Below are 14,845 nucleotides of genomic sequence, written 5' to 3'. Positions count from 1 at the left end.
GCCAGAAACTGACTCCCAGAGCAAATCTGTAGTGGTAATTGCAATTCATGACAGAAATATTTATCTCCCTTGTTTGATTCAGAGACTAGGATACAGTAGGAATCTCTTCTTTCCTTGGAAGCTGCCTTGGCCTAAGGTCTACATGAATAATAGAATTGCATTGGGGAGAGGTCCGTGACCCCAATATATTTCTCCCATCTAGGTTCTTTGTTAGAGTAATCTTCCTTACTGACTTCCTTTTAAAATATCCAAACATGATAAAGTAATTTTGCTAAATAATACAGAAATGTGATTTACATTATGATTTTATGCAGGCAGAAAATAGAGGTGTGTGTGTGTGTGTGTGTGTGTGTGTGTGTGTGTGTGTGTGTGTGTTGAGAGGTGGGGGAGGAATGGGATGGATGGAGGTACAGGGCAAGGGAAAAGGAGCTGGAAGACTAAATAGCCTGGCCTACTTCACAAAGTTATTTAGTTTCAGGGTAGGAGGGAAGAAAAGCTGATAGTGGTATCCAAAAAGTTTAAGAAGGATATAATAGGCTCTCAATCTAGCAGCTGAATCTTCCTTTCAGGCTCCTGTATGGGCATAGTATCAGTCAGTGTTCCTATAGGAAATAGTACATTTGACAAAATCGAATATTTGGAAAGGGGGTTATTGATAAAGAGGTTACTTATAAGTGTGTAGATGTAGAGAACCACAGAGAATAGCACAGTAACCAAGGCTAGTGGTTCCCAGAGCTTTGAAGGACTGAGTCGAGTACAATTGACTACCTTGAGAGAAGTAGGGACTTGTTGAAGAGCTAAAGTAGCTCAAGGTGGGATTGTAGTGAGGGTAACAAAAATAAATACCCTACTTAATTTTCTGCCTCTCTCTGATCGCCTCTGATGGTAAATTCACCAAACCCAAAAGCCAAAGGACAGGGAAGCTCATTGATGTCCATACATATCAGCCTCCCAAGGAGGAGAGTGGAGAAGGTTGGACAGTGCAACTGGAGAGCAAACAGGAGATATATAACACAGCCACTAAGTGGAGGTTCTGTTGGGTAGACCCCTTGGAACCTGTACAGTGCTAGAAACATCTACTGAACCAACTCCAGTGACTGGGAAATTTTATCTTCATGCATACTCTGCTCTGTGGCTATGAGATCAATATAATCCTTTCAAAGTCCCAACTTCCTATTTTCTTTAGAAATTGACAAGGTGACCCTAAAATGTATATAGAAATACAAGAGACCCAGAAAAGCCAAAATAATATTGAAAAAGAAGAACAAATATAATTTAGAAGGCTCATACATCCCAATTTCAAAACTTACTACAGCCGAAACTGGTTTGGCTCAGTGGATAGAGCGTCGGCCTGTGGACTGAAAGGTCCCAGGTTCAATTCCGGTCAAGGGCACATACCTTGGTTGCGGGCACATCCCCAGTGGGGGGTGTGCAAGAGGCAGCTGGTCGATGTTTCTCTTTCATCGACGTTTCTAACTCTCTATCCCTCTCAATTCCTCTCTGTGTAAAATCAATAAAATATATTAAAAAAAAAAGACATACGATGTATTTAAAAAAAACAAACAAACAAACAACTTACTACAATGCTAGAGTAATTAAAACAGTATGGTACTGTCACAAGGGTAGATATATAGATCAATGGAATGGAATTGAGAGTCCAGAAATAAACCCACACAACTATGGCCAATTGCTTTTTGAAAATTGTGCTTTCTCCATTCAATAGCCAAATAATACTGTCCTTAAGAAATGGTGCTGGGGCAATCCACAAGCAAAATAAATAAATAAATAAATAAATCTACATTAATAAAAGAGTAAGATGCAAATTGACCATAGCTTCATGACAACCAGCTAATCAGGAGTGAGTATGCAAATTAAGCCAACAAAGATGGCCCACCCCAGCAGCTCTGGGCCTCTGAGCAGCTTGGGAAGGCAGAAAGGTGACTCCTGGCTAGTACGAAAAGGCAGCTCTGACTGGAGCAAAGGCGGTGCCAGCAGCCAGGGGAAGGAAGACCCATTCTTGCACTAATCTTTGTGCATCAGGCCTCTAGTAAATAAATAAATAGAAAGAAAAGAAAGAATTTGGACTCCTGCTTTATACCATATACAAAAATTAACCCAAATGGATAAAAAAAAATGTAAGTGTAAGAGCTAAAACTATAAAACTCTTAGAAAAAAAAATCATAGACATAAATCTTTGTGACCTTGGATTAACTAATAGTTTCTTTAGCCAAAACCGGTTTGGCTCAGTGGATAGAGCGTTGGCTTGGGGACTGAGGGGACCCGGGTTTGATTCTGGTCAGGGGCATGTACCTTGGTTGCGGGCATATCCCCAGTAGGGGGTGTGCAAGAGGCAGCTGATCGATGACTCTCTCTTATCGATGTTTCTAGCTCTCTATATCTCTCCTTTCCTCTCTGTACAAAATCAATAAAATATATATATTTTTAAAAATAGTTTCTTTAAAGTTTCTTAAATATAATATCAAAAGCACAAGTGACAAAAAGAAAAATAGATAAATTTGACTTCATCAAAATTGACTGATGGACCTCAAAGGGAGGGTGGGGATAAAAGGGAGAGATCAACCAAAAGACTTAAGTGCATACGTATGAGCCTAACCAGTTGTCAAGGACAATAGGGGGATGGGGGCATGAGTGGGGGTCGGGGTGGGGATTGGAATGGGGGATTGAGGACAAATATGTGATACCTTAATAAAGATTTTTTTTTTAAAAAAATTGAAAATTTTTGTGTTTTCAAAGGACACCATCAAGAAAGTGAAAATATGCCTTAGTTGGTTTTGCTCAGTGGATAGAGCGTCAGCCTGCAGACTGAAGGGTCCTGGGTTTGATTCCAGCCAAGAGCACATGCCCGGGTTGTGGGCTTGATCTCTATTAGGGGGTGTGCAGGAGGCAGTCAATCAATGATTCTCTCTCATCATTGATGTTTCAATCTCTATTTCTCTCTTCCTTCCCTGAAATCAATAAAAATACTTTTTTAAAAAAGAAAGTGAGAATATAGCCTAAGCCAATTTGGCTCAGCGGATAGAGTGTTGGCCAGTGGACTGAGGGGTCCAGGGTTCGATTCTGGTCAAGGGCACATACCTTGGTTGCAGGTTCCCTGGTTCCGGTTGGGGTGCACATAGGAGGCAACCAATCAATGTGTCTCTCTCACATCGATGTTTCTCTGTCTCTCCCCCTCCCTTCCACTCTTTCTAAAACTCAATGGAAAAATACCCTTGGGTAAGAATTAACAACAACAACAACAAAAAAACAAAAAAACAGAAAAAGAAAGAAAGCAAAAATATAAAGTACAGCATAGGAAATGTAGTCAATCTATCTGTATAAAACCCTAATATGCAAATAGACTGAATGGCAGAACAACCAAACAATGGAATAACCAGTTGCTATGGCATGCGCTGACAACCATAGGGCACACTTGGAACATGGCGGGCATCAGCAGCAGGCTGCAGAGCATGGGACATGGCAGGCGTCAGCCATGGCAGAATGGTGGAACAGGTGAGCAGGAGTGTCAGACCAAGGCGGGGTACTAGTCACTGTCATTGGGTCAAGCCTCTGGTGGTTACTTAAAATTCTTTGTTCCCACAAGCTGCGGTCCCGCCTGGTGCTCACACCTGCTGCCAGCCACAGCCCTACTCGCACCCACTGCCAGTGCCTGGTACCATCCCTGATCGCTTGATGCCATCAGTGGGTCTGAGTGGTGGCTGCTGGCCCTGACCACCTCTCGGGGCTTCTTCACCTCCCCCTACTCCTGAGAGGCAATCAGAGCCGGCAGCCACTTCTCACACCTGCTGCCAGTCACACCTGCTGCCGGTGCTGGTCACAATCACTCTGTGTTGTCAGCAGGTGTGAGCAGAGCTGGCAGCATCAGCATATGGGAGTGGCAGTGGCAGGAGAAGGGCTGCCAGCAGACAGGGAAGTGGGGGCTGTGACAGGAGAGGCCAGGACAGGGCATGGAGGATGGGCTGAGACCCACCCCTGTGCCCAACACAGCCTCGTGGCCCACAGTTCCTCTCAAGGTGCACAAATTCGTGCACTGAGCCCCAAGTAATATTATAATAACTGTGTATGGTGCCAAGTGGGAACTGAAAATAATGGGGGAACACTTTGTAAAGTATATGATTGTCTAATCATTATGCTATACACCTGAAACTATTACAAAATAATACTGAATGTAAATTATAATCAAAAAATAAAATTTTAAAAAGACAGAAACTCTAATGTGTAAGTGCACAGTTGTGATAGAGGTAGTATTTAAAATGATGGGAGTGAATATATTTACCCAAGAAGAGCATACAGAATGAAAGAGGTCTGAGAACAAAACGGGTGAAACACCAACTTTGGAGCCCTGGGCAGAAGAACAAGTAGTTCAAAGAAATTGAGAAAGATAAGGCAGAGGAATAAGAACATCAGTAGAATGTGGTCTCACAGAAACCAATACAGGATGGAATATCAAGGATGAAATGGTCAACAGAATCAAAACCTATTGAAACATCATGTGAGCCGAAACCAGTTTGGCTCAGCGGTAGAGCGTCGGTCTGTGGACTGAAAGGTCCCAGGTTCGATTCCGGTCAAGGGCATGTACATTGGTTGCGGGCACATTCCCAGTAGGGGGTGTGCAAGAGGCAGCTGGTTGATGTTTCTCTCTCATCAACGTTTCTAGCTCTCTATCTCTCTCCCTTCCTCTCTGTAAAAAATCAATAATATTATATATATAAAAGAAAGAAACATTATGTGAAAAATAACTTTCAAAGTATCCAGTTGATTTGTACTGGAGTAGGGACTGCTGGTGACCTTATCAGTGAATTTTTACTAAATTTGGTAGGGGTCAATAAACAAAATGCAGCAGATTAAATGATGAAGGGAGCACAATGAAGTGGACATAGTGTAGACTACTTCCTTTTTTAATTGATTAATGTGTCCTTATCCTCCCATTGCCCCCACCTCACTCCTGTTCATGAACTTTCTTTTTTTTTTTTTTTTTTTTTTTTTAAATATGTTTTTGAGAGCCTTCGTGCAGAGGCCAATGCTCTAACCACCGAGAAATCTTTGGATTTTCTCTTTTTTAAAAATATTTTTTTATTGATTTCAGAAAGGAAGGGAGAGCTAGAGATAGAAATTTCAATGATGAGAGAGAATCATTGATTGGCTGCATCCCGCACGCCCCCTACTGGGGATCGAGCCCACAATCTGGACATGTGCCCTGAAGGCGAATCAAACTATGACCTCCTGTTCCATAGGTTCACGTTCAACCACTGAGCAACACCACTGCGCTGGATTTTCTTTCTTCTTTTCTTTCTTTCTTTCTTTCTTTCTTTCTTTCTTTCTTTCTTTCTTTCTTTCTTTCTTTCTTTCTTTCTTTCTTTCTTTCTTTCTTTTAATATATTTTTTTGATTTTTTACAGAGAGGAGGAGAGAGGGATAGAAAGTTAGAAACATCGATGAGAGAGAAACATCGACCAGCTGCCTCTTGCACACTCCCTACCGGGGATGTGCCCGCAACCAATGTATTGTACAATACATGCCCTTGACCAGAATCGAACCCGGGACCTTTCAGTCCGCAGACCGACGCTCTACCACTGAGCCAAACAGTTTCGGCTGGATTTTCTTAATGAGAGGAACTGCAAGGTGATCTGCTTCAGATGAGGAGGGAAGAGTGCAGACAGTTTGGGATCGTATGGAAAGAAAGTTTGATATAGCAAATGAGAGTTATGGGAGGGGGAGGTGAACCAGAGTGACCCCTTGCAGCTACTCATCCTACTCCCGGGTTAGAAATTCATTCAGCGTGTCTGGGTGTTGTCTGTCAAAAACTCAGAAATTCTCTGAAACAAGAATCCAGTCCTCTCTGGGCTCATTGAAGTGTGTCTCTCCCCCTTTCCCCCCCCCCCCTCCCCCGCACAGTGTCCCAGCAGGCTTGCCCTGAAGGAGGCGTTGTACCAAGAAAAGTAGCGCCCCCACCCGGCCTCCCGGCCTCCCCTCAGAGCTCAGAGCACCTGCGCACTGCCAAGGCCCGTGGCTCGCGACCGGCTTTTCCACATAACTCAGAGCTCAAATCTGTGCGGCGCTACCCCGTTACGAAGAAGATTGGCCTCGCTCTTCGCTGGAACAAGTGAGTGAACAAGGAAAGAGGCCAAGGAGGAGGCCAGGACTGGGCTAGGACTGAAGTGGGGCCAATAGGTAGGTGGCCACTGCTTTCTACAGCAGCGGCGGGGGGCGGTTTGCTGACTGGGCCGCCATGGCAATATCCACAGGGGACTCCCAGAGCGGTTTCCGCTACAGCGAGATAGTTCGGTTCATCAACGAAGAGGTGCTCCAAAACGGCGGCGGCCCGGACTTTTACTCGACATTCAGCACGCGGCCCTGGTACGAGATAGAGGACAAGCTGCGAAGCATTGTGATGAACCCTCAGGTCCCGGACACCAGCAAGAGGGCTTTCGCCTGGAGCGCCTTGGCCCTGGGCGTGCGTGCAGCTGAGAGGCAGCGCGATGACTACGCGCGCAGGGTCTGGCGGCTGCAGGAGCAAATAGAGGAGCAGGAGACCTCCGCCAGGATTATGGCTTCTGAGCTGCAGCGGCTGCTCAGGGAGCGCGACTGGCTGGTCTGGCAGTGCGGTCGGGCTCAGAAAGACCTGCAATGGACGGTAGGCCAACGCGAAGCCATGCGACGGCAGCTGCAATTGGCTGAGAAACGAAGTCAGCCGGTCGTACCCAAGCCTCTAGCTCAACGGCTCTGGTATGATACGCAGCCTCTGAATGTAGGGGAGCAGAGCCAGGTAGTAGTCAAAGTGAGGCAGCATAGTTTGGGTGCTGATTCCCAGAGGAAGAAGACACCAGGTGTGCTTTACGTGCCAGGCCTCCTAGGCCCCCAGATGCCTACTGGGGTGACCCACCCACCTGGCAGGTACCTTGCAGTTGGGTCCAAGAAGAAGAAAGCCCTGCAGTGTGACAAGGAGAGCCAAGGCCAAAAGAATGGTCCTGTGAAGTCCCACTTCACAAACCCGTCAGAGCAGAGCTGGAGCAGAGATAGAACCTCAGAGAAGCAGCAACCTCAGGGACAGGTGCCCAGTCTACTAAAAGGTAAGAAAGTCTTTGAATCCCAGCAAGAGGAGAAACCCAGACTTCAGGAGTGGGTATTGGGACTGTCTGTGGTATAGAGTGTGAATAATTTTTCCAGACACTTTGCTTGAGATAAATGTGATAGAATTTAGATATTGAGGCGGTAAGCCTTGGCACAAAACAAGCGGGGATGTGGGAAAGAATGAACACATACTCCAAAGAGAAAGCGATTTCTAGAAGCTCCCTTCTGATAAAATAAAAATAAAACTTTTATTTACATCATAGAAAATTTTAAAATGTAGCAAATAAAAATTGTCATTTTCCTACCATTAAGCAATAACCATTTTAACATTAATATATCTATTTCCACATGTTGATCTCTTCCCCCAATTTCATATTATACATGTATGTATATATGTGTATATAGTATGTATTGTTTTAAAGAAAGATGAGATTCTATTGAATATGTTCATTAATCATTTTTTACTTTTATTATAGATACTATTATAGATGTCCCCATTTCCCCTTTTTTGCTCACCTCTACCCAGTCCCTGTCCCCCGCTTCCCTCTGGCCACACTGTTGTCTGTGTCTATGGGTTCTGCCTATATGTTCTTTGATTAATCATTTACCTTCTTTCGTCCAGTCCCCACACCCCCTCTTTTCTGACAGCTGTCAGTCTGTTCCATGTATCCATGCCTCTGTTTCTATTTTTTTAATTACAATATTTTAAAATATATATCATTTTTATTTTTAGAGAGAGAGGAAAGGAGAGGGAAAGAGAAATATCGATTGGGGAGTGGAACATCAATTGGATGCCTCCTATACATCTCCCACTGGGGACTGAGCGAGAAACTGGGGCATATGCCCTGACTAGGAATTGAACCAGCAACCCTGTTGTGCACAGGGTTATGACCAACCAACTGAGTCACACTGGCCAGGGCTCTGTTTCTATTTTGTTTGTCAGCTTATTTTGTTTATTAGATTCCACATATAAGTGTGATCATATGGTATTTGTCTTTCTCTGACTGGCTTAGTATTTCATTTAGCACAATAATCTCCAGGCCCATCCATGCTGTTGCAAAAGGTAAGATTTCCTTTCTTACAGCTGCATGGTATTCCATTGGATAAATGTACCACAGCTTTTTTGTTCACTCATCTACTGATGGGCATTGTGGCTGTTTCCAGATCTTGGCTATTTTAAGTAATGCTGCTATGAACATAGAGGTGCATTTATTCATTCGAATTGGTGTTTGGGGGATTCTTAGGTTTATATTCCCAGAAGTGGGATTGCTGGATCAAAAGGCAGTCCCATTTGTAATTTCTTTGAGGAATATTTATTAATCTTTTAAAGGAAAATTTTTCCAATTGCATTTAAGTTCATAGGCGTTGCTACCAATTGGTTGACACCCTGTGGAGGCTGATATGATGAAACATTCTCTTTTTCTCCTTTCTGTATTCTCTGTAACCTCCTCTTTCCCATAATACCAGGTATTTGGCTGAGAATAATGATGCTTTTAGAAAATAAGATACAGTATATTCCAGGAACAATGCTTTTCCTTGAAAATGTGATTATTACGCTGTTAACTACAATAGCATTCATATTTGTTTCTTGATTTGGTTTTTATAATATCCATAGATGAGGGCTTGTTCTTTGTGTCTCTAAGCTCCAGCAACTTGTGTGAAGCTGAAGAAGCTCTGGCTCCCAGTGCGTGAACCCTCACGAAGTAACCCTCCTGCCTCTCAGCAAGCAGCCTCAGTGACACCTCAGCCGGCTGGAGATAAAAACAATGTGAAGGGGTCAGGGAATAGGAGATAGTCTGGCACACATCTTAGAACTAACGAGAGCAAATAGATTTTGTTAGAACTTAATCCTTCTGTTGGTGAAAATAGATTAACAGCACAGTTCAAAGAGGATTGGGAGAGTAGTATTAAATTTTAGAGATTATAGCAATTTTATTGAGTTTTATTCTTTAATTCATTGAACAAATAGTTGTCTAATATTTGTAAGGAACTACAATTATATGTTATGTGATGTACCCATTATTTCCCAGTTGGATGAGTTTGATTAGATGATAGGAGAGAGCCTAATTTGAGATACAGTATAACCAGGGGTGTGTTCTTTGCCTAGCATGTACTGTGGCTTTTGGGTGAATCCAACAGAAATAATGTCAAGATCCATCTCTCCAATTTTGAGGACAAAATCAGAGACTTTCATAGAAGGACTTGAGTGACTGAACCATTCATCATATTAATCCCAATGGAGACGAATGGGCAGTGGCAAAGATCAGAAAAATGGCCTCACAAGAATGTAAGCAGGACTTTTCTAGTATTCTGCTGATTTCCTCCTGAGGCACAGCTGTCTTGGTTGCCTGAAAGGCCACTGGGTGACTGTCTTAAAGAAGGGCAGGAGTGTTGGCTATACACTCAAGCCCTGAGCCTCGGCCACTTTCATCGTAAGTCCCCTTCCAGTCAAGAGTGGATGAAGAGCAAAAGGAATTCTAAGGACAGACATTGCGCTTCTCTTGGGAAGGCTAACTGGATTAAAATTAGCCTGCACTGGGTGGGACAGGCACTCTTGAGAATGCTCCTTCCACTTGGTGCATTCTGGACAGGCTCTCCACTCCTGAGGCAGCTGCTGCAAGGCAGCCATGGTGAAGCGGGGGTGGGGGCAGGGAGGAGTTAGATCAGCCTCCTGTTTGAACAAAAGATGTCCTAGAGTTTCCCCCTTGAGATCTGCCCAGTTCACCAAGCTCACCCTTTGTCCAGGTTTCTCTGATTCTAACTAGAAATAAAGCATGTGCACTTTCCTGCTGTGTCCTCTGCGGTGTGCATCTCGGGGCAGGTTTGCTCAAAGGCTGCAGCTTAAATCTGCATCTTCCCTCCATCCCAATGAGGTGAAAGGTCAATCTCATTCATTAATGAAGGGCCTCTCCTCTTCCTGAGAGTTACTCAAGAATGGGAGGGGTAGACTGTGGGTCTTTCAATCATTTACTTACAGTCTCTGCTTTCCTTGCTGTCCAAGTCTACATAAGTCCCTCGAAGGTGGGCATCTCTGCTGTTTCTGGGCCTGTGGGGCATGAGAGGTGAGGTGGGGAGGGGGCTTCTGCCTAGGCTAGGAGACCTAATGATGTCCAGCCTTGATGTCCTGCATATCTGATGTCCAGCCTCCCTATGTGCACCATTTCCCTGAGGGCTCTGTCCCTCTTGGTAGAAATTTTCTCCTGCATTTCTGTTTTCCAAGGCACTGTCCCCTCCTTCCTGTGCACAAATCCATCAAGGTGCTCAGGACTCTGGAAAATAGCCAGGCTTAAACAGTCTGCTAACAAGAAATTTTCCCTGAGGCAAACGGGAATGTATGGCTATCTGCTGGGTACAAGGGCAGAAATGGGGCAGAGCACAGAAGCGATCTGCACCAATAAAACTGATTATAATGTAAGGATTCTGAGTCATAGAGGCAGTGCGGGAGAGGAAAGTGGGCAGAGATGACAAAGGAGTCAGGCAGGCTTGGTCACTGTGGAGTGTTGGTGCTCAAAAAGATCTTGGAAGAAGATGATTGTGGACAGCGGCTCCTAGAGATGTCAGCCTGGTGAAGCCAGCAGAGATAGAGATGCAGGAAACAGAGCAGCATGTGGTGGCTGGTAGGTTCCTCACCCCACCTCCATAGAGCCCCTTGCCATCAACACTTCCACTCCTGTTTATCTCAGATGTTAACGGTGGTTCCAATCCTGACCCTTGTTATGGGGACCTCTGCAGGAGTATGTGCAAAAGTGTAGGGATGGGGAGAAGCATCTCTCAGGTGTCACAGTAAGCAACTACAGACGAGTGATGTGTGCCTCTGCATCCCTTTGAGAGTCAGAGAGCTATGCATGATGCATGGTAAAGGCAAGGTGAGTGGACTAATGAGCAATGTAAACTATTTTTTCTTTATAAAAACATGTCTCAAATGAGGGGAAAGCCCTCACATCCGGTAGGAATGGAGGCTTTGTCCTCTCTCAGAGCCAGCTATCCTTTATGATAGAATGCAGGAGAGAACTAGGAGATTCAAAACCCACTCTCTTGGGAAATAATTTTCCTATGGCCCTTTCTGATTATCAAAGTAAACTGGATTTACCAAAACAGAAATATAAAAAACAAAATTATCTATGATCTTCAAACCTGGAGATGACTGCTGTTTGTATTTTACTGTACTTACTTTATATATATACACACACATGTACATATATACGTATACACCAAGACAGGATGTGGTACATACTTTTTTTGTAGCCCCCTGGACTGTAGTAGTGGCTCCAATGTGGACTCTTCCTGCATGGGGGAAGGGTAGGAATAAGGATAAGCACCTCTTGGGTGGCAGTGTATATATGCCAAAACAGAATAATGGTACATTTTCTTTCCAACATTCTTAACAGTAAGACACAAACATAGTCTCATATTTGTATTATTTGAGAAAGTGATTTTAAATGGCCATGTAACATTCTGTCATGTCAATGTTTCAATTTGCTTAATTAGTTCTATTTTACTGGGCATTTAGATTGTTTTCCAATTTTTATTTTCACTCTCCACATTATGTTAGCATACAGTTTTCTTTACTGTGGCCAAGAGTAAATATCATCATTAAAAAGACATTATCTAGTTTGAAGGATATCTCATTTTAATTTATATTTCTTTGCTTACTAGGAAGATGGAACTTTTTTTTTTTTTAACTTACTTTTGTTGTTGTTGTTAATCCTCACCCAAGGGTATTTTTTCGTTGATTCCCCCCCCCCCCCCCAGAGGATGGAAGGGATCATCCCTGGGCATGAGGGAGGAAGAGGGGGGGGGGAAACAAAAACCTAACAGTTGCCTCCTGAATGTGCCCCAACCAGGACTGGGGATCAAACCCAAAACTCAGATACGTGCCCTTGATGGGGAATCAAACCTGTAACCTTTCGGTACTCCCGCTGATACTCTAACCATGTAGCAACACTGGCCAGGGCTCAACCTGTTCATTTGTATTTCTTCTGTCAAGATTTAGCTATTCATGTCCTTATTCAAGTTTACTCATGGAATATTCATCATATCTTGTTTTGTATTTGATTGTAAGGATGTTAACCTAATCCTTTGTCATACTTAAGATTGCAAGTATTTTTGCTTATTTATAGTTTAAATTGGTATCTGGTGGCATTTTGATCGTTAGAAATACTAAACTTTTATATATTTAGATTTTTTTTCTACTGTTATTTATTATATTCTTAGGAAGACCTTTATTTTAAGACTAGTGGCCCAGTGCATGAAATTCATGCACATTAAAAGGGAATTAACTGGAGGAAATATTTTAATATTGCTATTTTCCCATTCTCTATAATAGAAGTGTTAATCTGTTTTTGGAATTGAAACTGACACAAGAACTAGTATGTCATACTAAAGGGAGGCTGGAATCTTAGAGTGCTTAAAGACTTCACTTCTGACAGCTTGGCTCTGAATTCCAACTGAATTAAATGGAATAAATGGTAGATGATATAATCCATGCACAGCAATCTCCACAGTGCCTGGCACACATCAACTCTAAGATGTACATTTTTTCACATTTTAACAGGGTTGAAACCAGTAGGCCTCTCATAACCACAGTTTGCCAATATTTGTTACAATTGATGGCATCTTAGATTTGATGAAATAAGGCATTAAGTGCTTAATAAATGTTTAGTTATTACACAAAATAACTGGTCATCCATTCAGCAAATATTTATTCAGTGTGAATTATGTGTCAGGCACTGTTCTAGGGACTTGGACAGAGTAGTAAACAGAAAAATTTCTGCTCCCATGAAGTTTACCTTCTAGTGGGAAACATACATGGAACACAAATTAAGTAAAATATAAGTGTATCAGATAGTGATAGGTGATGGGAAATGAAATAATAAGAGGAATGGACATTTAAAATAGCGAGGAGTGCTATTTTAAACTGATAAGAACAGATACTACACTTGATCTTAGCCAAAAGGCTGAGAAGCGATGAGGAGTGCTATTTTAAATAGAGTGGTCAGTGGTCACACTGATTGGGTGACATTTGAAAAAAGTATTGAATGGGATGAGAGGGTAAGCATGATAACTGCAGGATCTTTCCAAGTAGAAGGCAGGCCAAGTACAAGGGCCTTGAAGTGAGAGCAGCCTTAGGATTTGTGAAGAGTAGCAATAGGGCCGGATGGCTGGAGTGGAGTGAGTACAGGAGAGCAGTAGATGGGGTGGGAAGGGTAGCACTGCATAGTAGGGTTGGAAACTTTAAGTATGTGGGTAAAAATTCCTTGAAATATTTTCCAAAAGGCTCTAGATCTAAGTGAAGAAACTGCATGTTGGGACTGAGGACCACCCAGCAAGGATAGCTGTCATGGCTGTACTGCACTTAAAGCCACAGGATGACTTGGGGTAGGGGTGTATTAATTTAGGGAAAGTGAGGAGAGAAATAGTTCCATTTAGTCTCTTAAACATACTAATGCACCATCAAAATGACTCATGGTGCAGGAGAGTTTGAGGGCAGAATCATAATAGTACGTGATCACAATAACTAGACGAGGCTACTCTGAGAAAAGTGACATTCAGGGCTTAAGCATTACTGATGAGGCACAGCACAAACTGGCCTTGGTTTGTTCTTTCAAAAGGCATGCTGCCACAACATCCATCTGCCCCTCCAGTGGGCTGAACAAAACTCAAGTTATTTTAAGAATACTGAAGAACATTTAGGGGTGACAACATCATACAGGACAGAAGAGTACAAAAATCCAATTTCTATAACCATTTAATATAAGGCATAAATTTAAAAAAAATGATTGTTTCTTAGAAACCAGGATGCAGAGTGGTTAAGAGCATGGTTTTTGAAGGCAGGCAGAGCTGGTCTCAAATGGCAGTGTTGTCACTTGTAGTCCCTGTGCGACTTTGGTTAAGTAACCAACTCAAGCCTCAGTTACTTTATCTGTAGACTTGGAATGATACTGCCCAACCTCAAAGTTGTTGTGAGGATTAAGTGAAATAATATGTGTAAAGTGAACACTACTGTAACTTCTCAGTAAAATTATAGCTACTTTTTCCTTCTAAAAATGCATTGCTTACCAAGATTTCTTCTGTTCATTATGCATAGGTCTTAAAACAAATAGACTGAAATTGACACTATCATAAAAATACAAATAGTAAAAGCAAAGAACCCTGGCCTGGTGGCTCAGTTGGTTGAAATGTTGTCAGATACACCAAAAGGTTGCAGGTTCGATGCCCGGTTGAACAAATATGGGAGACAACCAATTGATGTTTCTTTTTTCTCTCCATTTTTTATTAAGGTACTATATGTGTACATATCTTATCATTGCCCCTCCATCCCACTCCCATACATGCCCTTACCCCCCCAGTGTTTTGCATCCATTGGTTATGCTTATATACATGCATACAAGTTCTTCGGTTGATCTATCTCCTCCACCTCTCCCTAACCTTCCCGCTGTAATTTGACAGTCTGTGTGATGCTTTACTGCCTCTGTATCTATCTTGTTGTTCATCCATTTATAATGTTTTTTATTATCCACAAATGAGTGAGATCATGTATTTTCTTTCATTGACTGGCTTATTTCACTTAGCATAATGCTCTCCAGTTCCATCCAGGTTGCTGCAAATGGTAAGAATTCCTTCTTTTTTATGGCAGCATTGTATTCCATTGTGTAGATGTACCATAGGTTTCTGATCCAGTCATCTGCTGACGGGCACCTAAGCTGTTTCCAAATCTTAGCTATTGTAAATTGTGCTGCTATGAACATAGAGGTGCA

Source organism: Pipistrellus hanaki (assembly GCF_964339955.1).
Source record: "Pipistrellus hanaki genome assembly, chromosome: X".
NCBI classification, from domain to species: Eukaryota; Metazoa; Chordata; class Mammalia; order Chiroptera; family Vespertilionidae; genus Pipistrellus; species Pipistrellus hanaki.
This window is presented reverse-complemented; position numbering follows the sequence as displayed.